Source organism: Papaver somniferum, chromosome 3 (genome assembly GCF_003573695.1).
Source record: "Papaver somniferum cultivar HN1 chromosome 3, ASM357369v1, whole genome shotgun sequence".
Taxonomy (NCBI): Eukaryota; Viridiplantae; Streptophyta; class Magnoliopsida; order Ranunculales; family Papaveraceae; genus Papaver; species Papaver somniferum.
The window spans coordinates 195,647,444-195,672,353 of record NC_039360.1 but is presented as its reverse complement, the minus strand read 5'-3'; the positions used below and the strand labels follow the sequence as shown (position 1 = coordinate 195,672,353).

Sequence of the window (24,910 nt, the reverse complement as noted above, 5' to 3'; positions counted from 1 at the left end):
TTGGTGATTTCATAAAGACTTGGAGCTAAAGATTAAAGCAAAAAGAACAGAAAAGAAGACAATTTTAGTTTAGGGTTTGTTTATTTTCTTTTAAAAAAAAAAACTGTATTAGGGTTTATTATTTTTGTAATTTTTCTTTACTTTTTTTTTGGACTTTTGGACTTTTGGACTTTGGGACATTATTATTTTTTTATTACCCTACGGAAGGGTACTTTAAATATAAACTGTTTGCAGAGAAGGAGGACAATTATGATATTGTCTCTGCACCTTGGGTTCGTACACTAGACATCGGAGTCAGTGTCCCGAGTCGACTACAACCGATTCATCCCTCGTCTGGAACGGGAGGTAAGATTCTAAACACTCGCGAATTCCCTGTCAGCGAGTTACTGGACTCCTTCGTATGCATATATGTTGAGGACTGAATACAAACATTTATTTTTCTAGTAAAGGGCAAGGCCTGGCCATACAAGATAAGGGTTCGGATTTCATCACCGTTCTCTTCTTGCACGCTTTAGGAACACGTAACCTACGCGAACCTAAGCCCAAAATTTTGACTAGAACGAGACCGATAGGGTAACGAGCTTAACAGGAAAGTCATTCGAAAAATATTGGTTACTCTTTTAAGCATACTTCGAAGTTCTTGACGGTTTCTGTAAGTTGAATGCGTGACTGCGCCGCCTTGTAATACCGGTGAGGCCTTGGGTATCAAAGCTCCACCGAGCTTCCCTCGCCTCTATTCAACTTACGTTAACTAGCATTGATTCAAGAGGGGTTTGCTTAAATTGTAACGAATTCCTGTTCGAAGGATTAGAAGCTGGTCTAGAAACAATCTAAGTGGAGCCATCATGCTTTTTGTTTGCTAGAAATCATAGGTTTGATTTGGTTGAGTCGGCCTTGATCTGTGTTTGCTTACCCTTCCAATTTAGAAAATTCTATTGTATGCCTGAACGTAAAAGAGACGCACTAGGTATATTTGTTAAAGAGAAACCTAGTAGTTCGAAGCGTCTCGATTACCTTAATCTAGAGAGTACGGCTTTTGAAGAGTCTATTTTTGAACGTCCTTTGACTGAGAAGAGAATCCTTGTTGCTCTGATAGTGCCAGAAATGACAACTTTGAAAGTTTTGTTGAATCCAACTAGGACTACTTGTCCCTCATGTATCAGGTTAGCTGAGACGGAAGCAACTTATGAACTTAAACCTGGGACCTTACAGCTGCTCTCAATATTTTTAGGGAAACAAAATGAAAACCCCTATTTCCATGTTAGGGACTTTGAGGAAATTTGTAGTACCCTCAGGATTAGAAACCTAGATGATGATGCTTTGAAACTTAGGTTATTCCCCTTTTCCCTGAAAGATAAAGATAAATCGTGGCTATATAGTTTGGCTTCCGGGTCAATCGAAACGTATGAACAACTTACATCTGCCTTTTTGAACAAGTTTTTCCCTAGGCACAAAACATCGTCTATTAGGACGCAAATCTGCACGTTTTCTCAACAGGAGGGAGAAACTTTGTATAGGTATTTGGAAAGGTTCAATGATTTATTAGCCCAATGTCCTCATCATGGTTTAGAGAAGGTTAGGTTAGTTCAGATCCTTTATGAGGGTTTAGATTATCCCACCACAACCACAGTAGAATCTATGTGTACTGGTGGATTTGAGAACCAAACAGTTGATGACGCGATGACATATTTGCATGAAGTCGCCGAAAAACCCAACAATGGGAAAGTAGTAGGGGACCCCAGAAAACAATTCTTCTTAGCAGAGGAAACGTTAATAGGGTAGAAGGAGGCTATGAATCAGATGCCAAAATTGCTGCTATAGCGAAAAGGTTAGAAGCTTTAGAAGTGGGTAACACTAGTGGTAGATTGGAGCCTTTTGGGAAGGCCAGAATAATGAAGAGCAAGCCAATGCTCTATATAATAACACTAGGTTTGATAATCGTCAGAAGTTTGACCCATATTCAGAAACCTATAATCCTGGTTGGAGAAACCATCCGAACTTTTCATGGTCTAAGGGCCAGAGTCAGGGTCAGTCTAATAATTCTAATGCTCCCCCAGGTTTTGGCTACACTAGGAATACATCAGGCCCAGAAAATAAAACGACTAGCTTAGAGGAATCTATTAAGATGTTAGCAAAAACTCAGGAAATGTTAGCACAGAGCCATGTTAGTTTTCAACAGGAAACCAAGCAGAATTTTCAAACTAATGCTCAGAGCCTTGCTAAGTTAGAACTTCAAGTCGGCCAAATAGCTAAGACCTTAAGTGAGAGAGATAATGGTAGGTTCCCTAGTCAGACTAATCCCAATCCTAGAGGAGTTCATGAAGTAGGTACAAAACCATCGAATCAATTGAATGCTATTAGAACCCTTAGGAGTGGTAGAATAGTAGACAATCAGGTAACCATGCCCGATAGTGAACATACTGTAGTTCACCCCTCAGGACCACTAGCTAAGGAAACTGATAAAATTTCTGATGATGCCAACTCAGTTCCTGAGAGGTCTGATTCTGTGCCTAGAGCCCCATTTCCTCAGCTATTAGTACCAACAAAGAAGGAATCGAACTTTAATGACATATGGAGGTTTTTAAGCAAGTTACCATAAACCTTCCTTTATTAGATGCAATTAGGCAAATTCCTGCTTATGCCAAGTTCCTTAAGGATATGTGTACGCGAAAGCGAAAACTTAGCGTCCATAAGAAAGCCTTTTTAGCTAGTCACGTAAGTTCAATCATTCAAACACACAACTCCAAAGTACAAAGACCCAGGTTCTCCTACCATTGCTTGACAATAGGTAACTTCCGGGTAGAAAAAGCTTTACTTGACTTAGGAGCCAGTGTGAACTTACTTCCATTCCATGTATACTTACAGCTAGGACTTGGTGAAATGAAACCTACTCAGATACACTGCAGTTAGCTGATAGGTCTGTTAAAATCCTCGAGGTGTTATTGAGGATGTTCTTATTGAGGTCGACAAGTTTATTATCCAGTGGATTTCGTGGTCCTAGATACCCAACCTGTCCCTGACCCAGAGAACCAGATACCTGTGATTTTAGGTCGCCCATTTTTAGCTACGTCTAATGCGATCATTAACTGTCGAAATGGTGTGATGAATTTATCTTTTGGTAATATGACTATGGAGATGAACATTTTTAATGTCAGTAAGCTACCTCATGAGCTAGATGACACATGTGTTGAAGAGGTGAACATGATAGAAGCCTTAGTTCAGGAGTCATTACCAAACATTTTGTCTGAAGACCCATTAGAAAGTTGTCTATCCCATTTTGGTTTAGATTTTGATGACGATAGCACTATTGAACAGGTGAATGCTCTATTAGATTCTACCCCTGTGTTAGACACTGATAGATGGAAAGCTAGGTTCGAACCGTTACCAGTTTCTGAGACTACCCTAATTCCTTCTTTAGAAGAGCCCCCAAAGTTGGACCTTAAACCACTACCCGATACTCTAAAGTATGTGTTTTTAGGCCCATCTGAGACTTTACCTGTGATTGTAGCTTCCGATTTGGATAGTGATCAGGAAAGTAGGCTAGTAAATGTACTTCAAGACAATAAGGAAGCTTTAGGGTGGACTATAGCAGACATTAAGGGTATAAGTCCTACTGTGTGTATGCATCAGATTCATTTAGAGGAAGACTCCAAACCTTCTAGGGAGATGCAACGTCGACTGAACCCTAACATGAAAGAGGTAGTTCGAAAAGAGGTGCTTAAGTTGTTAGATGCGGGTATTATTTACCCAATTTCAGACAGTAAGTGGGTCAGCCCTGTTCAGGTTGTCCCCAAGAAATCAGGTATCACTGTAGTCCAGAATGATAATAATTAATCCCAACCCGAGTGACCACGGGATGGCGTGTGTGTATTGACTATAGGAAATTGAACAAGGTCACAAGGAAGGATCACTTTCCCCTTCCTTTTATCGACCAAATGCTAGAGCGATTAGCTGGACATAGTCACTATTGCTTCTTAGATGGCTACTCCGGTTATAATCAGATCGTTATTGCCCCAGAAGACCAAGAGAAAACCACTTTTACCGTCCCTTTGGTACCTTTGCGTATAGACGCATGCCTTTCGGTTATGTAATGCCCCTGCGACTTTTCAGCGTTGTATGATGAGCATATTTTCTGATGGTAGAACGGTTTTTAGAGGTCTTTATGGATGATTTTTCAGTGTTTGGTTCATCTTTGATGAGTGCTTGCATCATTTGACATTAGTGTTGACTAGGTGTAAAAAAAATTTAGTGCTTAATTGGGAAAAATCATTTCATGGTTGAATCAGGAATTTCTTAGGGCACATCGTCTCTTCAAAGGGTATAGAGGTAGACAAAGCCAAAGTTGACCTTATTAAGACTTACAGGTCCCAAAAACCGTAAAAGATATTAGGTCATTCTAGGGCATGCAGGTTTTTACCGTCGATTCATTAAGGATTTTAGCTTGATTTCTAGACCTCTTTGCAATTTGCTTGCAAAAGATGTTAAGTTTGTCTTTGATGATGCTTGCTTAAAGGCTTTTGAAGCTTAAAACTTTACTCACTGCCCCGATAGTCCAGGCACCTAACTGGAACCTACCCTTTGAAATTATGTGTGATGCTTCAGATTATGCTATAGGCGTTGTGCTAGGTCAGCGAGAAAACAAATTACTCCATGTGATTTACTATGCTAGCAAAACTCTGAATGATGCCCAAATGAACTATACAACTACCGAGAAGGAATTGCTAGCCATCGTGTTTGCCTTGGATAAGTTTAGATCCTATTTATTAGGTTCTAAGATCGTAATCTATACTGATCATGCTGCTTTGAAATACCTTTTGTCTAAGAAGGATACCAAACCTAGATTGATTAGATGGATCCTTTTGTTACAAGAATTTTGTCCAGACATTAGAGACAAAAGGGTGCAGAGAATGTAGTAGCAGACCACTTGTCTAGGCTAGTTGTTAGTTCCCCTAATAATTCCCTTCCTATAAGGGAGTTTTCCTGATGAACAATTGTTCTCTGTTTCCCAATCACCTTGGTATGCAAATATAGTGAATTATCTTGTTACTGGTCGAATGCCTCAACATTGGGGTAAGCAAGATCGTTCTAGGTTTTTAGCCGAGGTTAAGCATTTCTTTTGGGACGATCCTTATCTGTTTAAGTATTGTCCGGACCAGATTATTAGGAGATGTGTATCTGAGAGTGACCAGTCTAGTATTATCTCCTTTTGTCATGAACATGCATGTGGGGGTCATTTTAGTGCTAAGAAGACTGCTGCTAAGATTTTGCAGTGTGGATTTTACTGGCCTTCGTTGTTTAAAGATTCCCATAGTCATTGTGTTTCTTGTGAGCGTTGCCAGAAGTTAGGAACCATTTCCCGTAGAAATATGATGCCTTTGAACCCTATTTTAGTGATTGAGGTCTTTGATGTGTGGGGCATTGATTTTATGGGTCCATTTCCTATTTCGTTTGGTTATCTTTACATACTTGTCGCTGTAGACTATGTGTCTAAGTGGGTTGAGGCGGTTCCGTGTAAAACGAATGACCACAGGGTCGTAGTCCAGTTTTTGAAAGAGAATATACTTACACGTTTTGGTACGCCGCGAGCTATAATTAGTGATGGAGGTTCACACTTTTGTAATAGACCGTTTGCTCTTTTAATGAAACAATACGGTATTACCCATAAAGTAGCAACCCCATATCACCCTCAGACTAGTGGTCAGGTAGAGGTTTCCAATAGGGAAATTAAACGTATTCTAGAGAAAACAGTTAATCCAAATAGGAAAGACTGGTCGTCGAGGCTTACTGATGCCTTATGGGCTTACCGTACTGCGTTTAAGACACCCATTGGAATGTCACCTTATCGTTTAGTGTTTGGCAAGGCATGTCACCTGCCTGTTGAGTTAGAGCATCGAGCCTATTGGGCTATTAAGAACTTAAACTTTTCACTTGACAAGGCAGGAGCTCAAAGAAAGCTCCAGCTCAATGAGTTGGACGAGATTCGTAGAGATGCATACGATAGTGCTAAGGAGTATAAGAACAAAATGAAACTTGTGCATGATAGGAATATTTTACGAAAGTCATTTTCTCCAGGTCAAAAAGTTCTTCTGTATGACACTCGTTTGCATCTATTCCCCGGGAAGTTGCGCTCTCGGTGGACCGGTCCTTTTGTGGTCCGTACTTTTTTCCTCATGGCGCTGTTGAGATTGAGACACCAGATGGTAGTAGTTCTTCGAAGGTTAACGGTCAGCGATTGAAGCCCTTTTTAGAGCCTTTTCCTACAGGTGATGTTGAGGAGGTCCCTCTGGAGGACCCTGTTTACCTTGATTGACCATCGAGGCGATTTTGTATGTTGTATAATTTTTTGTAGGTTTTTGGTTACACTTCACCCAGGTACTATCTTTCCGACTTCTCTCTTTACTATTTCCTCATGTTACTTATATTTTTGGTACTGTTCTTTAATTAGAAACATTGAGGACAATGTTAGATTTAAGTTTGGGGGTGGGGTAGAACTTTTTGTTACCTTTTCGTTGCAATAAATAAACTCCAGAGCCTAGAAATTTATCCCTATTAAGGATGGCACTAACCAATCTAAGTGGATGGAAGCATTTTGGTTGTAGGAGTTGAGGAACCAATCTGACTAGATGGCAACATCTAAAGAGTCTATTCATAAAAGCACAGAGCTCAGGTGTTAGAAATAACATGATAGTTTCACCATATCTCGTTGAGTCCTTTTCACTTCTGTTTTTATTTTGTTTTGTTTTTAAACTATGTTTCTCTAAGTGATTAGGTGGGGCTCACGATTCAAGTTGTTACCAATGCTAGGGTGAATTAGAGTGATTGAGATAAAAAAAAAAAAGAGACCAGACCATCAGACCAACTGGAATAAATTCAATAAAGTCGACCACTGGAACCCTTGTATATGCCAGTTGTGTTGACCTAGAGTTAGGATTATCGACCACTGGTACCCTTGTATATGCCAGTGTGTTGATATTAGTCAGACGTATCTCAGTCCATTAGGATAGGTTCATTTTGGCGGAGGCCTTCAGACAGATATGAGAAACACCGTTCACCTAGTAAACATCAAAACCATCTATGTTTTTCTATATCCATCTTCTTGATCTATCCATGTGATTAGTTTGACTCCGGATATTGATGTCCATAGTGCGACTATCTGAGTAGAGCTCTGTCACTTATATGAATTTTAGTATGCTTGAGTGCAAACTCGTGTACAACAATTGGAATTTCGCATCAGGGTACTTCCTCCTGTAGTCAATAAGTATGCCAACCAAGGAGATTCTTTAGTGCCTTCCAAGGTTCTGTGTAGATAGCTAGGGTCTGGAGTATAAAGGTTTTGTGGGTATACCTCTGGTAAGCCCTCCGGAGACAACACTCCGCCACTAGGACACCTAGGGGTTTAAAGGCTTATTGCATACGCTAAATGCAATCGACGATGCCTGCGACAGTGAGTTAGGATTTTATTTCTATTTTATTTTTGCTCGAGGACTAGCAAATAATAGGTTTGGGGGTATTTGATAGACACATTTTTGTGTCCGATTTGTCTCGATTCTATATTGTTAGGGCTCATTTTTGTACTTATTATGGTGTTTTATTTATTTGTAGGTATTTTTGGCCAATAAACATTTTTGGAAAAAATTGGCTCGAAAAGTTGTCGGAAAGCACCCGGAGGACACTTGCTATTCGGACCCCCGGTTTGGATAAGGGGCACCCCCAGGACACCCCTTAAGGCAGCTGCTAAAGGCACCCCTACTCTGGATAGGGGGCCCCCTTTCTTCACAATTCAAATCAAATTTGGCGGGAAACTCTATTACCTGCGTGAATTTGGGAGCATCAGTTGGACGTGAAATAACGAGATTCAATGGCTGATTTTTGTTGGGCTGGACTTCCTAGAGCATAACAGGGTTGGTATAGGTGATTGGATCGAATGAATTGGGTTAGATCGACCGGGAGAAGGAAACAGAGGTGTTGTGGTCACGGGTTGCTGTTGGAATATTTTTTCGACAATTCAGGGAGATTAAAGGCTAGAAAAGCTTCCCCAACATTCGTAGTTATCTAATAAAGAGTTTGGAAGTATTGGGAGAGGTCAAATACGCGTGAAGAGAGTTTGGCAGAAGAAAACTCGAAACTTCTGTGGAGATAAACCAAGATTTTGGGGGAGATTTAATCGAGCTGTGGCCTATAAAAGGAGAGGGGATAAGTCATATAAGGGTACGAACCTTAGAGAAGTTTAGAACACCACAGAGCTCCAGAGATCGAGTTGCAGGAAAATACAATATTATGCTGCTGCTGCTGAAGAGGAAGAACACGAAGAACATTGACGCACAAGCAACTGTCGCAGAAAACTATCGTTGTTTCACAGCAGAACCTATGTGTCGTTCATCACAGCGGTTGCATTAGGTCTTTAGCTACTATTTCGCCTTGTAACAGTGATTCTGCAACACCAATGCACTGTTGCAAACAGTCTGTGTTATTACTTTTCACTCTTTTAATCATCTTTTGAGCAACAAACACATATTTTGAGACCATGATTAATATGAGGAGCTAAACCCCATTGCTGAGGCGATAGAGGAAGCTATTTTTCCAACAAAAAGTGGTATATTCTATTTTATCTTTTTATTTGCAATAATTATATGATTATTTGCCTTGAACTATTATTGAATATGATTTTGATTTGAGTGATTGTGATTTATTTTTATGGAGTATGCTTAGTTTTAAGACTTTTGATGCTTCATACTTGGTATTTACAATTATTACTTTTGAAAATCTACTTGTTGCAATATTTTAGAATCAAATTAAACGAGAAAATTGCATAAATATAAGTATTGGTTTGATCACTTTGAACTTGGAAAATAGTGGAATTTTAGCCTCAGTGTTTCTTTTAATATTGATATCATCTTTGATTGAGTTTGCTAAAAATTTTAGTGAGTTTTCTATTTTAATATTAGAATTTAAGTTTAATTAATATCCTTCACAAGTCTGAGAATCGAACCACTTTTACCACTATCTAAAAATCACATCACCTCTTCTAACTCCTCTCTATCGAGAAAACAAGAAATCGAGAAGATGTTACGCAGGTGTTTATTTTTCGAATCGTTATAATGAATCGATCCTCAAGGATTCTGAGGAAAACCTACGTATTAAGTCACTTGAATGTGATAATCTTTATCAAAAGTACTTTTTGTTGGAAGAGAAACTTGCAGAATCTGAAGCAAGGTTTAACTCTCAACAAATTAGTTTTGATGACAGAGAAAGTGTTTGTCTCACTCGAGAAAAACGCCTTGAGGCTGATTTAGCTGCTGCTCTTGATAAAATCAAGATGTTGGAAGATGACTTGATAAAGTTCAATACTAGTTCAAGCAAATTAACCACTATGCTAGGAGCAAGTAAAAATCATCGTGATACACGAGGATTGGGCTATAAGGGAATAGATGCTCCAAGTATCAGAAAAGAGGTAAAATTTGTTAAGGCTAGTGATTCTTCTCAAAAAAGGGTTTCCACTGATGGAAAAAGTGAAATGCCTTCACCAGAAGTTAAAGTTCGAAAGAGCAAAGTATATCAACCTCCCAAGTCAGCACACACGGATCGAGGTAAGAACATTCCTTATGTTTGCCACTATTGCGGAAATAAAGGTCAGCTAAAAAGGAGATGTCGTTTCCGTATAAGGAATGAGAAAATTCATGATGTTTTTGTTTGGGCATCACAAGAAGTTGTTAAACCAAGATCATATGTTAAGACTAATCATCTTAACGTTACAGGTTGTAACTGTCCAACCTTTAGGCAAAGGAATCAGTGTTGTGACAATCCTAGTTTTTCCTATAAACGTCATATGAATCCTTTTCACAATTGTAATGGTTATCAAAAGGATAACTTCGTAAAGACGAAAACAAGATCTGATGCTCCCAATTGGAGAAATACTAACTTGCAAAAGAATAGTCAATCCAATTCTCTTCCGAGAATTATAGAAGAGAGTAATAGGAAGAAGGTTCCGGTTGTTCCTAAACACACTTAAAAGTGGGTACCAAAGAAATCCAATGATGCTTTGAGTGTGAAAATGAATGACCTTCCAGAAAATTCCATGACTATGGAGAAGGCAGTATCCATGATATTGGAACTTAACAAGTTTTTTGGAAAAATGGAATTGGATGTGAAAGGTTCTAAAAGCGATCTCTTTCATGATAATCCAAAGGTCACTTGTGGTGAGCAAGACGTTGTTCACCCCAACAAAAATTTATTGTGTTGTAAGTGCATCTTCACCAAGGAATGCCCTGTTATGTATACGGTGAGGGAAGCACGAGGATTGGGGCACACAGATTATGTTCGGTAAGGATGTAGAATTCAACTGGATTCTTCTTAAAAGGTATGTATACAAACCTGAGCAAGATTTGTGTTTTTATAATGATCCATGTGCCTTGCTTATTGTTCATTTCTACCTAACTTGATCTTTGTTTAAGGTTCTTAAACGTTTAGGTTTGAAAATAGTAGTACACATTACTATGGGATTATTGAATGTTCACAATCATTTTATGTGAACTATGGTGCATCGTCGTTAATGACTTTGTATGTTCTTCTTTGAAAATATTTTTATACGCCTTTGGTAGCTATTATTGGTATAAATTCGGGCGCAAAGATTGATTCTACTCTCTAAGGAAAAATCATCTTATATGTGCATTATGTGTTTGTCTTGATGCCTAGGAAACTTCTGATGAGAATTTATTCTTGTTTTTGAGAAGGATTACTAGAGTTTGGAATATCAATTATTGTGACTACACATGTCTATGTCCAACATTTTCATCTTCATGTTTTTAGATTTATTTGTTTAAATTCTAAAAATATTTGGAGGATGATGGTTTGCAGTATTTAATCTTTATGGTTTTTTATATTGCAACTTGTTATGGGATATTTGTGTTTACAACCGTGAACTTTGTTGTCCCATATTTTTTCAAAAGTAAAGTCGTTCATGATTGGTATTCATGTATTGATTTAAGGATGAATAGACTTTTGACAAATACAAAAGTTAAGCCTATATTGTAAATTCTTTGATGGAAGATAGGTTAAAATCTTTTGTGTTCAAGGATGATGTCTATAAAATATTGTTATGCAAATAGTGATGGAAGATAAAATGAATCCTTGTGTATTCCACAATATTGATCTTCATTGATCCATATTTTATGTAATACTGTGTGGCTCTGTAGTATGTCTTATGTTGAGCACGATACGACTAAGCTGATTAATCTTTTGATTAGCTTGGTTGGTTGTTCCGTAATGTATGTTATGTTGAGCATTTGTGAACTAAATTAATCATCTTGTTTGGTTATTTAGTTATTGCTCCGTAAGTTCTCTTATGTCGAGCAAAACAATTGACAATTAAATTGATTACTTTCATGATTAGTTTGGTTGTTTTTATTCCAATTATAATACTTAAGGGTTCTCTTGTAATCAGTCTAGTTGAGTATTCATATATTCCATAAGTTTTCTTGTGTTGAGTATACGAACGGCTATCCTAATCGTTTTCTAATGGTTATGTTAGTCATATGTTCCGTAAGTTTTCTTATGTTGAGCATAATCAATTAAGTTGATCACCCTGTGTGTTTAATTTGATTGCGTATTTCGATTAAATTAATCATGAGTTTACTTGTGATTAATTTGATTGAGTTTTTGGATATAGAAAATCATTTATCATGGTTTTTGGTGTCCAATAAAAATCCTTCTTTTCTCTCGTAACTAAGGTCGCTCTTGCTATTCCCTTGGGAATGACATCTAATGGGAGAGAGTTATTTTGAACTTGTGCTTAATGGTCATATCTTGAGGGGTGTGCGGCTGTGGAATTTTAGAAGGGTTATCTTGTATCTTTAAACTCATTGATGAATGCTATTAGCTTCGGCTATATGATTGCATCTAAATTCAGATGATGTGCGTCCTTTCTTTTAGTCATGAAATGTCTCTTGTGGAAATTTCATTATGACCCCGTTCTTGTACCTTTGCCAATTTTATTGACAAAAAGGAGGAAAATTAATATGTAGTTCACACTACAAATACATATGGTTTTCGGATCATTGTGTAAGGGGGAGTGGTTTCCATGATCGAGATGGAGTATTGAATAAGGGGGAGTGATACATATCGCCATAATATTATTGTTGAAGTTATGATACAATTGGACTATGACACTGTATAACAATGATCGAGACCAATGATTTCTCATTGTTATAGCTACAGATCTTCAAAAATGGTGATGCTAAACTTACAACCTTTGGGATCATTGGAGTACTTGGAAGGACGAAGATTTCAAGGAATGTTGAAGAATAGACTTATGGAATAGGAGCTACTAAAGTTTCATTATCTTTTTTGTATTCCATATGTATTGATAGTTTTGTCACTAAAATTGACAAAGGGGGAGATTGTTAGAGCACTGCTCGGTAGAACTCGCATGCGATGCTATATCAAGCATGTTTGTCAATGTTAGTGATCAAAACTATAAGTCTTGATTTCTAGTCTATTATAGCTAAGTATCGGACTAGGATAGTAAGTGTAGTTGAGCTCAAGGACTTCATGGCGATTCATCATACAAGTGGAAGAACTACTCAAGGAACCTATGGAACTTCTCGACAAAAAGGTATGTGAATACTTGAACTTATCTGTCACTCAAAAGTCTATCTATTCTATCTCCTACTTATTGAGACAAAAGTCGTATGCTATATATATAGACTTAGATTATACACATTCGGTATTTCGATCCGAGTATACCTCGCCTATCTATATCTCGAAATATGTGGTTGTAAGAGTTTTGCTTCGACCATGTTTTTCTTTACCTAGTGACACAAGTCATGTATGTTTCAATCATCTTGAAAATTTCTTTGACGAGAAATAGTATAACAACTATATAACGTCCTTTAAGAATGTTTCAATGATTGGAATGAGAATTTAGATTACATAACCACAGTGGACATAAGTATGTTGTGGAAACACATATGTGCATAAGTCCCATGCTAGAAATCGTCTAGTAGCCAAGTAAGCGAACTGCCGAAGTTCTCAAACCCGAGAATTTCTGCAGAGTTATCAAACTGTCTTGCGTGAGCCAAGTCCGCGAACCCAGTCCGCGAACCAGCGAAGCTCTTGAACCCGAGAATTTTTGCTGGAGTTTGAAAACTCTTTCCAGTACTTCAAGTCCGCGAACCTAGTCTGCGAACTTGTATAGGTTATATATCTAAAGATGATTTCTGAACTTAACTCATAAAGACTAAGAAATGCTTTTGCAAACCGTGGCTATAAAGTTTATGAACCGATTCATGTGAATATAATCATCTTTTCTTCAATTGTGTCTTGTGTAGTACATGAGATTTCCTTGCAATTGAGCAACTCTATAACTAGTTCATGTGAGTCATTTGAACTAGTTATGGTGAAGAAGAAAGTGGTTGGTATGAAATGCTCAAATGGCTAACCTTTTGGTTGATTATTATTAAACCAACTATGCACACGTTTGGGTACAGTTATCAAACCTAGAAGCGTGCATTTCATTTATGTATACCAAGCTAAGATTTCGATCTAACGGTTGAGATATATTAGCTTGAATAGAAATCAGGTTTTCATCTAACGGTGGATAGCGTTTGCTTTGTGAGCATGGCGAAACCCTGATTTGAAAGACCATATAAAGGAGACATCTAGCCTTGTGCAAAACTAATCCCCACACCTTACGTGTGATACTAGTTTGCGTGCTAGAGTCGGTTCTCCTTTAACCTTTGTTTTTCTTCTTCTAAAACCAGGTTAACTACTTAAAGACTTCATTGGGATTGTGAAGCCAGACCGATACTACTTTTATCGTAGTTGTGTGTGCTGATCTTGCATCTTCTATCGTATGAGTACAATCATATTGATTGGCTTGAGATCGTGAGAGTTCTCCGATAGGAAAGTTATAAAAGTAATCACAAACATCTTCGTCTCATTTTTTGTGATTCCACGACGTCTTGTTTCGCTACCATGCGATTAAGATTGTGGTGAGGTGATTGATTAATCTAGGTTGTTCATCGGGAATATAAGACCGGATTATCAATTGGTTTCTGTTCACCTTGATTTTATATCAAAAAACGAAACAAAAACTTTAGGGTTTTGTGGGAGACAGATTGATCTTTTGATAGACTTGTCTGTGTGACACAGATTTGTTTATTGTTAAAGCCTGCGGTTTTGGGTCATAGCAACTCTTAGTTGTGGGTAAGATCAGCTACGGGAATCAAGTTCGTAGTATCCTGCTGGGATCAGAGGCGTAGGGAGTACAACTGTACCTTGGATCAGTGGGAGACTGATTGGGGTTCAACTACAGTCCAGTCCGAAGTTAGGTTGGAGTAGGCTAGTGTCTGTAGCGGCTTAATACAGTGTGTGTTCAATCTGGACTAGGTCCCGGGGGTTTTCTGCATTTGCGGTTTCCTCGTTAACAAAATTTCTGGTGTCTGTGTTATTTCTATTTCCGCATTATATTGTTTTATCTTTATAATTGAAATAATAGAGGTTGTGCGTTAGATCGTCAATTAGAGTAATCCAACCTTTGGTTGTTGATTGTCATTGATTGATCCTTGGATATTGGTCTTTGGTACCATCCAAGTTATTCCTTGTGTTTTATTAAAGTCTCGCTGATTTCTATTAGCTTGAGTAAATCAAAACAAGAGAGAGATATTAACTCCATGAGATACTTTTATCTAGATTGAGTCTGACTGTCTAGTTGATTCTCCAGAAAATATTTCAGAGTTAGTCCATACAAATTGCTAAGCGAAATATTGGGTGGTGTTGTTAGACCTCGGCTTTTTCATTAACAATTCCATACACTTTGTGATTAAACTCATCAAATGAATCTTCTCTTCCATATGAAGGTTTTCCCAATCGGAATTAATGTTTTTGAAGCCTGGCTTCCTTTTCACTGGTATTACCTTCGAATACGGTTTCTAAGATATCCCAAGCATCTTTAGACCTAGTGCACGTAGTCACATGGTGCTAAAGATCTGGGGTATTGGCATGTATGATGACATTCAAACCGTCAAAGTTTTTCTTTGCAGCAAGTATCTCGGCAGGACTGTATTCACCAATGTACTTAGGAAGGTTTACATTTTCTACTGCCACAATGGGAGCATCATAGCCATTAACTACATATACCCATGATTGAAAATCACATGCTTGAAGAAAAGCTCGCATAACAATTTTCCACCATAAGTAATTAGAGCCATCGAAGACTGGTGGTACGTTTATGGAGATAGAATGTCTGTCCATAGAGTCAGATCGCTACAAACACAGACTGATAAGATCTTTAAACGTGTTTGCCTGCTCTGATACCAATTGAAAAAGCGGGGGTACAACAACCACACCCAATATTTCGTTTAGCAATCTGTATGGACTAACTCCAATATACTTTCAAGAGAATCAACTAGACTCAATCTTAATAAAGTATATCAAAGAGTTCTAATATCTCTATTTCACAACATAATCAGCAAGTCGAAGATATAGAAATCCGTGAGCCTGATTATTATGTGAAATAACTTGAACGGTACCAAAGACCAATGTTCAAGTGTCAATCAATGTAAATCAACAACCAAAGATTGGATATTCTAATTGATTGATCTTAACGCACAACCTGTGATATTTCAATTATATAATAAAATATAATGCGGAAAGGAAATAACACAGACACCGGAATTTTGTTAACGAGGAAACCGCAAATGCATAAATACCCCGGGACATAGTCCAGACTGAACACACACTGTATTAAGCCGCTACAGACATTAGCCTACTACAAACTAACTTCGATCTGGACTGTAGTTAAACCCCAATCAATCTCACACTGATCCAAGATACAGTTGTGCTCCTTACGTCTCTGATCCCAGCAGGATACTACGCACTTGATTCCCTTAGATGATCTCACCCACAACTAAGAGTTTCTACGACCCAAAGTCGAAGACTTTAATAAACAAATCTGTATTACACAGAAACGTTTACGATAATAGATAAATCTGTCTCCCACAGAAATACCTATAATTTTTGTTCCGTCTTTTGATAAATCAAGGTGAAGAGGAACCAATTGATAACCCGGACTTATATTCCCGAAGAATAGCCTAGTATTATCAATCACCTCACAATAATCTTAATCGACACGGCGAAAGAAGATATTGTGGAATCACAAACGATGAGACGAAGATGTTTGTGACTACTTTTATATCTTGCGTATCGGAGATAACAATCTCAAGACAATCGTTATGACTGTACTCAGCGCGATAGAATCAGCAAGATCAGATCACACAACTACAAGAAAGTAGTATCGGTCTGGCTTCACAATCCTAATGAAGTCTTCAAGTCGTTAATCTACAAGGTCTCGAGAAGAAACCTAAGGTTAAAGGAGAATCGACTATAGCTTATACAACTAGTATCACACAGGAGGTGTGGGGATTAGGTTTCCCAGTTGCTAGAGTTCTCCCTTATATAGTCTTTCAAATCAGGGTTTGCAATCAATGTTAGCTTAGTAACAAAGCATTCAATATTCACCGTTAGATGAAAACCTGATTAGATTCAAGCTAATATCTTTCAACCGTTGGATCGAAAACTTAGCTTGTTACACACAAATGAAATGCACGATTTTAGGTTTGTGTAACGGTACCCAAACATGTACATTTGTTGGTTCAACAATAGTTAACCAAATGGTTAGCCATATGAGCACTTTCATATCAACCATATTCTTCTTCACCATAACTAGTTCAAATGACTCAAATGAACTAGTTAGAGAGTTGTTCAATTGTATAAATCTTATATAACTATACAATACATAATCGAATCAAAAACGATTTGATTCACTCGAATCGATTCATGAACATTATATCCATGGTTTGTAAATTTGCATTCCTTAGTTAATATAAATATAAGTTCACAAATAATCGTCTTTAGATATAACCAACTCAAGTACGCGGACTTAAGTTCCCGGAAGGAGTTCACAAACTCCAGCAGATATTCTCGGGATTAGAACCTCCGCCAGTTCGCGGAATGAGTTCACAACTCTTTTTCCGGTTTTCCTGATCAACAAAGTACGCATACTTTGGTTCAAGGAATAAGGACTTATACATATATGTGTTGCCACACAATGCTTATATCCAACATTGGTTATATAATCTAAACTCTCATTTCAATCATTGAAACATTCTTAGAGGACGTTATATAGTTGTTATTCACAAACCATTTTTCGTCAAAGCCATTTTCAAAGTGATTGAAACATAACATGACTTTCGTCACTAGGTAAAGATGAACTTGTCCAAAGCGAAAGCTTACCAACACATATTTCGAGAAATAGATAAGCGAGATAAACTCGGCTCGATATAGCAAATGTGTATAATCAAAGTCTATATAGAAAAACGACTTTTGTCTCAAGGTAGGAAATAGAGTAGATAGACTTTTGAGTGATAGATAAGTTCAAGTCTCCACATACCTTTTAGTCGATGAAGTTCCACCAGTTCCTTGAGTAGTTCTTCGTCTTGTATGATGATCGCCATGGAGTTCTTGAGCTCAACTACACTTTCTATCCTAGTCCTAGACTTAGCTATAGTATACTAGAAATCAAGACTTATAGTTTTGATCACTAACATTGACAAACATGCTTGAGATAGCAACGCATGCGAGTTCGACCGAGAAGTGCTCTAACAGAATTGAATAATCTCAGGATTAAGCCGATATACAAAATATAAACCAACTTCATATAGTTGATACCAAGTAACTAAACCTATAGTTCACCTAGTTACGTCTCTATCCATGCACCTCCAACTTGTTAATAAGTAATGCACTTGGAACAATTCCTTTGGTTCGTATTCCAAACAGTAAAGGAAAAACAAATATGTTCGGCAACAACTCTTTTCAATCAAGTGATTTGAGTTCGACAAAAGGCTCTTCCGTTTATCTCAATAAACTCCTTTGTCAGGTCCTTAGATCTATCTTATCAACAACTACTAAACTAATTGTTAAGATTTTGCAATCAATACTTTGAATCACAAAGAATTGTATTGATACCGATCTACTCAACTAATAAATCAAATTTATCACAAAGATAAACCGATTATGGTTGGATCCTTTTCAGCCGAAACAAGTATTATGCACACCAAAGATTATGAACCCAAATCAGAAATCTTCTTCGTCCTCAAATCTTCTTAGATCTTCAATAAACACCTACACACAATCAACTTGAATCTCTTGTGATCAATCACACACATAACAGATTCTATTAACAATGGATTATCACAAGACGTCTTTAGATATACAAACAGTCTAAAGATCCCCGTCGAAACTTCGATCTAGTTTGAGTGAATTTTATATCAGAAGAGAAGATTCTCAAGCATAAACGAACTAGGTGCAATCAAAGTTCAACATTCATTAGTCAATCAAATCAATCGAAAACTAATAATAAACTGCAATTATCTAGTTTCCCACCAACAGTACTAATAGAGCTTCTCAATCCCAAAGAAGTCTTTAAACCGAGCAGCTGTAAGAGATTTCGCCTAATTAGGTTACTTTCCTTTCCGAATAGGCGGCTCCACTAGTAACAATACAACTAGGTAGTTTTGCTGGCTCTGAGGATTAGTTTGCTTGAAATGCAAACTTTAATACTCCCTCTGTCCTAAAATTTCTGTCCTCTATTCTATTTTCTTTTGTCCTAAAATACTGTCCAGTTTCTGTTTTAGTCATATTTTTTAGTTAAACTCTCAAATATATCCTTCAAACTTTTACAATTATAAAATTATTTTAAATATCACTAATCTACATATTAAATGATATATTCCTCAATAAGAAACAAATCTGCTAAATCAATCCATAAGGATTTTTATTTTTATCTTATATTTGAATATTTCTATAAATATTATAATTACCAATGTATTTTTATTACAAACACCATATACTCCTTTTAATTTTAGTAATAATATATCATTTAATAGGGGTAGTTTTGTACACTCCTTCGATCTCCTTAATATCTTGACTTAGTCAAAGCGGACTAATAATTTAGGACGGAGGGAGTATTTATAGACCAAGGAAGTGTGGAAACCAAGAAATTTCCAAAACCGAAAATATTCTAAAGATATGCAATATTGTTAGAGCATTGCTCGCTCGACCTCGCATACGTTTCTATCTCAAGCATGTTTGTCAATGTTAGTGATCAAAACTATAAGTCTTGATTTATAGTCTACTATATCTAAGGTCTCGGACTAGGATAAAAAGTGTATTTGAGCTCAAGAACTCCATGGAGATCATCATACAAGACGAAGGACTGCTCAAGGAACTGGTGGATATTCATCGACTAAAAGGTATGTGGAGACTTGAACTTATCTATCACTCAAAAGTCTAGCTACTCTATCTCCTATCTTGAGACAAAAGTCGTTGTGCTATATAGACTTCGATTATACATATTTTCTATTTGGAGCCAAGTTTATCTCGCCTATCAATTTCTCGAAATATGTGTTGGTAAGCTTTCGCTCTGGCCAAACTTATCTTTACCTAGTGATGAAAGTCATGTTATGTTTCAATCATTTTGAAAATGGCTTTGATGACGATATACTATTCTTTATGTCTGATAGACACATTTTTGTGTCTAATTTGTCCTCAACATTTTTGGAAAATTCGGCTCGGAAAGTTGTGATGGGTCTGTTTCGTCTTAACAGGCTTGGTATGCTCGATGGATTTGATCCAATTGGTATGGATAAGCCGGGAGAATAAAAACAGAGAGTGAGAAGTTTCGGTCTTTGTTAATGATAAATTTGGGAAGTTTCAGTCGGATTTGGATGCAATTCTGAATTAGAAACACCCTGTTACACTTAAACAGGGTTTGTATGTGTTGTACGATCTAAAAGGAAGGATGATTACACGTATTCTCTTTAGGACAGGGAAGAATATTTACTCAAGATAAAATGGGGTTTTGGTTATGCTTTCGGGAAGGTTCCATGTGCTACAAAGAGATAAACTCAATCTAAGTTATTTTTCCAGTGTGTAGGAGTGAATCTGCATACAACAGACGCGTGAAGAAATTAAGAATGATAACTATTCCCTGTGAACTTCCATGGAGAATAAAGGTCATTAATGGAGAATTACATGGAGTTATGGAGGATATTTCTTGTGCATGAGAGGCTATATAAGGAGTTGAGGAGTAATAGAGTGGTTACAGAGAGTTTGGGAAGGATTTGGAACATCACAGAGGCGAAATACGATCACCAGAGAAACCTATTGCTGCTGTTGTTTCCATTGAAGAACACGAAGAACATAAGACCTCAAGAAGCAGTCTTATTTTGCTATAGTATTTGCGACTGTTCAATGACAGTCTTAGAGTTACAGTAACAGTGACACATCCTCTATATCGTTCTTGGTTTGTAACAAATATAATTGTTACAAACCCTGTTTTGAATTATTTCTCCCTTTTCATCATTTGTAAACCATTTTTGAGCAATGAAATCGAATTCTGAGTGTGTTTCCAACATGGTGAGAGGCTAAATTCTCGCTTAACCAAGGCAATGGATGAAGCTATTTACACATGAATAATGGGTAACTATTTCATTTTCTCTAATTTTTAATTATAATTCACTCAATCACTGCTTTTCCAGAGTTTTTAAATGTTTACATAATTTTCTTAATTACTTGTGATTCACTTTGATAGATTATACTTTGTTTAATCAATTGATAGTCTATGCTTGGGAAATACAATTAATATTTGAGAATATGTTTGATTATTTGTGAATTAAGAAATAAGAGACTTAAAAGATAATTAGAGTTTTGGATTATTTGCCATAATTTATTCATGTGTGATAGTGGAATCAGTGTCTTGGTTATTCCTAATAATCTTGAATTAAGTTTTGTTTGTTTTTAAATTTCATTAAATCTAAAATCTTTTGCTTTCACAAGTCTCAACAAACTTTTTACTACAACTCAATTGAAAATCACATCAATTTTTGGCGCCGCCGACGCGGATTTGTCTTTAGGCTAGAGTTTTTAGATTTATTTATTTATTTAGGTTTTTTTTATTTGTTTGTTCTACTTTACGTTTTTGGGTTTTTTTTCTTTTTACTACAGATTCTGGAATTCGGAGCGAAAGAAAAATTTTCCAAAGCTTTTGGTGAATACTTAAATATTTGGAGTTAAAGACAAAGCGAAAAGAGCGAAAGAAAAAAAAATAATAAAAAGAGAGAGAGAGAGAGAGAGACATTTTTTTTTATAATTTTTTTTAGATTATCTTTTTCTTTTGTACTATATTTTTGGACTGTGGACTTTGGGACTTTATTTATTTTAAACTCTACGGAAGGGTAGTTTAAATACCAATTATTTGCAGAGAAGGACGCGATTACGATATCGCCTCAGCCCCTCGGGTTCGTACATGACATAGGAGTCGTGGCCCGAGTAGACTACAACGGTTCATCCCCCGTATGGTATGGAAGGTTAGTTTGTCGAAACACTCGCGAATCCCCTATCAGTGAGTTACTGTATTCCTTCGTTTGCATATATGCCGAGGATTTGAAAACGGCTGCTTTAATTTCCTAGTAAAGGGAAAGGACTGGACATACAAGATAAGGGTTCGGATTTCATCACCGTTCCCTTCTTACCCGCCTTAGGAAAACGAAACCAAACGCGAACCTAAGCCTAAAATTTGACTAGAACGAGACCTGTAGGGTAACGAGCTTAATAGGAAAGTCATTCGAAAAATATTGGTTACTCTTTTAAGAATGCTTCAAAGTTCATGATGGTTTCTGTGAGTTGAATACACCGCCTTGTAACGCCGGTGAGGCCTTGGGTATCAAATCTCCACTGAGCTTCCCTCGTCTCGATTCAACTTACTTTAACTCATACTGATTCCAGAGGGATTTGCTTAAATCTTAATGAATTCCCTTTCAAAGGATTAGAAGCTGGTCTAGAAACAATCTAAGTGGAGCCATCATGCTTTTTGTTTGCTAGAAATCAGTAGGTTTGCTGTGGTGGAGTCAGCCTTGTTTGTGTTTGCATAGAACTTCCCTTCCTTTCAGGATTTCTTTATTTTTTTTCTTTTGTTTTTCTAGTGTATGCCCGGGGTCATTAGAAAACGGGCTTGGAAAAGAGATAATATAGGTCGATTGATTAGTGAAAAACCTAGTAGTTCTTCTTGTGGAAGCAGGGAGCTCGAAGACTCTTCTTTTGAGATCCATGTTTTTGGAAACTTCAGTTTTGAGAATCTGTCTCTTCGTGAGGAAAATACCCCTAGTACTTCAGTTGTGCTAGCGATGGCAACTTTGAAAGATTACATGTTCCCAACTAGGTCCTTCCGAGCTTCGTGTATTAAATTTCCAGCCACTACGGCTAATTTCGCGATAAAACCTAGTATTCTTCAAATGATACCTATATTCTTAGGGAAAGATGACGAGAACCCTTATTATCATATTAGGGACTTTGAGGAAATTTGTGGGACAATTAAAATAAAAGACCTTACTGATGAAGTCTTGAAACTCAAGATGTTTCCCTTTTCCTTGAGGGATAAAGCCAAGACCTGGCTGAACAACCTACCATATGAATCCATGGAACATGGCAGGAACTTATTGCTGCTTTCTATATAAAATTCTACCCTAAGCATAAAACTGCGTCTGTTAGGCAGAAATTAATGCTAGTGTGCAACAAGAGGGAGAGTCTATTTATAGGTTTTTAGAGAGATTCAATGATCCCCTATCCCAGTGTCCTCACCATGGATTTCATAAGATGAACCTCGTAGAGATTATTTATGATGGTTTAGACTATTCAACCAAATCCATGGTCGAGTCTATGTGCGCTGGTGAGTTCACTAGTAAAAGTGTTGATGAGGATTTTACCTTCTTAGGAGCTGTCGCTGAAAAATCCCAACAGTGGGAGTCTTGTGTTGAACCCCCCAAAAGACTCTTGGTCAATAGAAGTAGCACCAATTTGGTAGATACAAGCTTCGGGTCTGATGCTAAGTTTGCTGCTTTGTCTAGAAGGTTAGAAGCTTTAGAATTGAATCATCCTAAACATGGGTTTCTTGTTGAACATGATAGGTTTAGAGCCTCTCAAGTGTCTAGTTGTGGAGTAGAACCCAATAACTCGTTTTGGGAAGGTCAGGTTAGTGAAGAGCAATCCCATACTATCTATAACAATGCTAGGTTTGAGAACCGTCAAAAGTTTGACCCATACTCAGAGACTTACAACCCTGGTTGGAGAAACCATCCTAATTTTTCTTGGTCTAAGGGTCAGAAGCAAGGACAGTCTAGTAATTCTCAGCCTCCCCCAGGTTTTGGTTATGCTAAGAACTCTTCAGGTCAACCCCAATTTCAGAATGAGAAAAATATCTCCACCTTAGAAGAAACTCTTACTATGTTAGCAAAGAACCATGAGATGTTATCAAAGAACCACTATGGTTTTCAAGAAGAAACCAGGCAGAATTTTAAGAATAATTCCCAGTCTCTTGCTAACTTAGAACTTCAAGTCGGCCAAATAGCTAAGTTTCTTAGTGAAAGAGAAGATGGAAGGTTCCCTAGTCAAACTGATCCTAACCCTAAAGGAGAGAAATCGTACAATCATGTGAATTCTATAACAACCCTTAGGAGTGGAAAGAAAGTTGACAATAAGGTTGCCATGCCTGATAGTGAACATGTTGTAGTTCACCCTTCTGAGCCAGAAAATGAGGAGACTGATAGAGTCTCCAAAGAGACCAATGAGGGTCTGCTGAGCCCGGCTTTGTTCCCAGAGCCCCGTTCCCCCAGCTGCTAGTTCCAACTAAGAGGGAGTCCAACTTTAATGATATATTGGAGGTTTTTAAGCAGGTTACTATCAACCTCCCATTGTTAGATGCGATTAAGCAGATTCCCGCTTATGCCAAGTTTCTTAAGGATATGTGTACGCGAAAGCGAAAACTTAGTGTCCAGAAGAAAGCCTTCCTAGCTAGTCATGTGAGTTCTATTATTCAGAATACCACTACTCCTAAGTATAAAGACCCAGGGTCCCCTACTATTTCTTGCACAATAGGTAAATACCGTGTCGAGAAAGCTTTGCTTGACTTAGGAGCCAGTGTGAACTTACTCCATACCATGTGTACCTTAAGCTAGGACTTGGTGAGATGAAACCTACCCAGATGACACTTCAGTTAGCTGATAGGTCCGTTAAAATTCCTCGTGGTGTGATCGAGGACGTTCTTATTGAGGTCGACAAGTTTATTTATCCAGTGGATTTTGTTATCCTAGATACCCAACCTGTCCCTGACCCAGAGAACCAAATACCAGTGATTTTAGGTCGCCCGTTTTTAGCTACATCCAATGCGATCATTAACTGTCGAAATGGTATTATGAATTTGTCTTTTGGTAATATGACTATTGAGCTGAACATTTTTAATATTAGTAAGCTACCCTCTGAACTAGATGACTCGACATAGAAGAGGTGAACATGATAGGAACATTAGTCGAGGAGTCATTACCAAACACTTTGTTAGAAGATCCATTAGAGAAATGCCTAGCCCACTTTGGGATTGATGATGATGAGGTAAATTGCTTTGTTAGATTCAACCCCTTTGATAGACACTAGTAATGGCTGGAAACCTAAGTTCGAACCTCTACCTGTTTCTAAGTCTACCCTAGTTCCTTCGTTAGAAAAGCCTCCTAAGTTGGACCTTAAACCATTACCAGATTCCCTGAAGTATGTGTTTTTAGGCCCATCTGAAACTTTACCTGTGATTATAGCATCCGACTTGGATAGTGATCAGGAAAGTAGGCTAGTGACCGTCCTTCAGAATAACAAGGAAGCTTTAGGGTGGACCATAGCAGACATTAAGGGTATAAGTCCTACTGATTGTATGCATCATATCTATTTAGAGAGTGACACCAAACCTTCTAGGGAGATGCAACGTCGACTGAACCCTAATATGAAAGAAGTAGTTCGAACCGAGGTTCTTAAGCTT

At 37.5% G+C, this 24,910-nt stretch overlaps 1 pseudogene; it reads right to left on the bottom strand.

Annotated features, from left to right (window-relative positions):
* Window positions 1-1,468: 1,468 nt before the first annotated feature.
* Window positions 1,469-1,568, bottom strand: LOC113362369 (annotated as a pseudogene).
* Window positions 1,569-24,910: the final 23,342 nt, after the last annotated feature.